Genomic DNA, 1,174 nt, shown 5'->3' with positions numbered 1-1,174 from the left:
TACGCAAGCAAAACTCGTTATCATTATTGATAGGGTATTCAAAGGAAGAATTTAATTAAATATCAATGTAGATGAATGCGACAACCATCTAAATAGTTTTCTTCCTTTTTTATTCCATTTCATGCGCATCTGACAAAATGTTGACTTAGTCGCAATTCATCAGAGGTCGAAATATATGCATATATATATATATATATGATCTTATTGGCATGCCGAACATGAAGACCATAATGCATGGGCCCTCCTACATTACATCTTATGACCAATTTCGACATACATACATATATATGTGTATATATATATTCTCACACTACGTATACTGCTCAAATAACGTTATTTATAGGCTACAAACTGCAATTTTCAAGAAAGAAAAAAAAAGGAAGAGAAGAGAATGTTGTCAATTTCATGTATATAGTATTCTGAGTGAATTTCTTACCATTGATTAAAATAGGTATATATTGATATTCAACAGAGGATAATGTATATACATCTTACCATTGATGAGTTTGATGACTTGGGGAAATGTTATAACAAGCATATGGAGTTTGGTCTACACCAAACCCTAGTCCAAGTCCAACAAGAGACTGACTGGTCAAAGCTATACAAACATATACGTGTGTGTGTGTGTATATATATATATGTGTATTGGTGGTCCAATATTAGCACTTTGGTAATCGAGGGACGACGCGGGTCCTTGTTGCCAACATTTCATCATGCTTTGTCGATCAAATGAAATTGACAATTTCTAGAGCTTGGTATCATTCTTACATTTTTCGTATAAGACTATTCAAAACTATAATAAGGCCATAGAAATAGTTGATATTAATCACTCGTGCAAATATGGATTACATGACTTTTGACCAAAGCCATCATTAGAAGAATGTTTGCATTTCACATTCAACTAATCCGTAATCAAAAGTATCGATCGAGCTCTCGTTTGATAGCTATTTGAATCACGCAAAGACTGATCTAATGCACCGAAAAACAAATGATTTTGTAATCAAATTAAATATATAATTATAGCACCGTCAATCAACATGGGAACATACATGTTGGAAACGATAGCAAAACGTCACATGCATTGATATTATGCATACGTATGCAAAAATCCATGTATCTTTCTTCATTGATTAGGAAACCAATATATATATATATATATATATAGATACTGATC

The sequence above is a fragment of the Tarenaya hassleriana genome, unplaced genomic scaffold (genome assembly GCF_000463585.1).
Source record: "Tarenaya hassleriana unplaced genomic scaffold, ASM46358v1 Cleome1, whole genome shotgun sequence".
NCBI classification, from domain to species: Eukaryota; Viridiplantae; Streptophyta; class Magnoliopsida; order Brassicales; family Cleomaceae; genus Tarenaya; species Tarenaya hassleriana.
Note: the sequence above shows the minus strand (reverse complement) of the source record.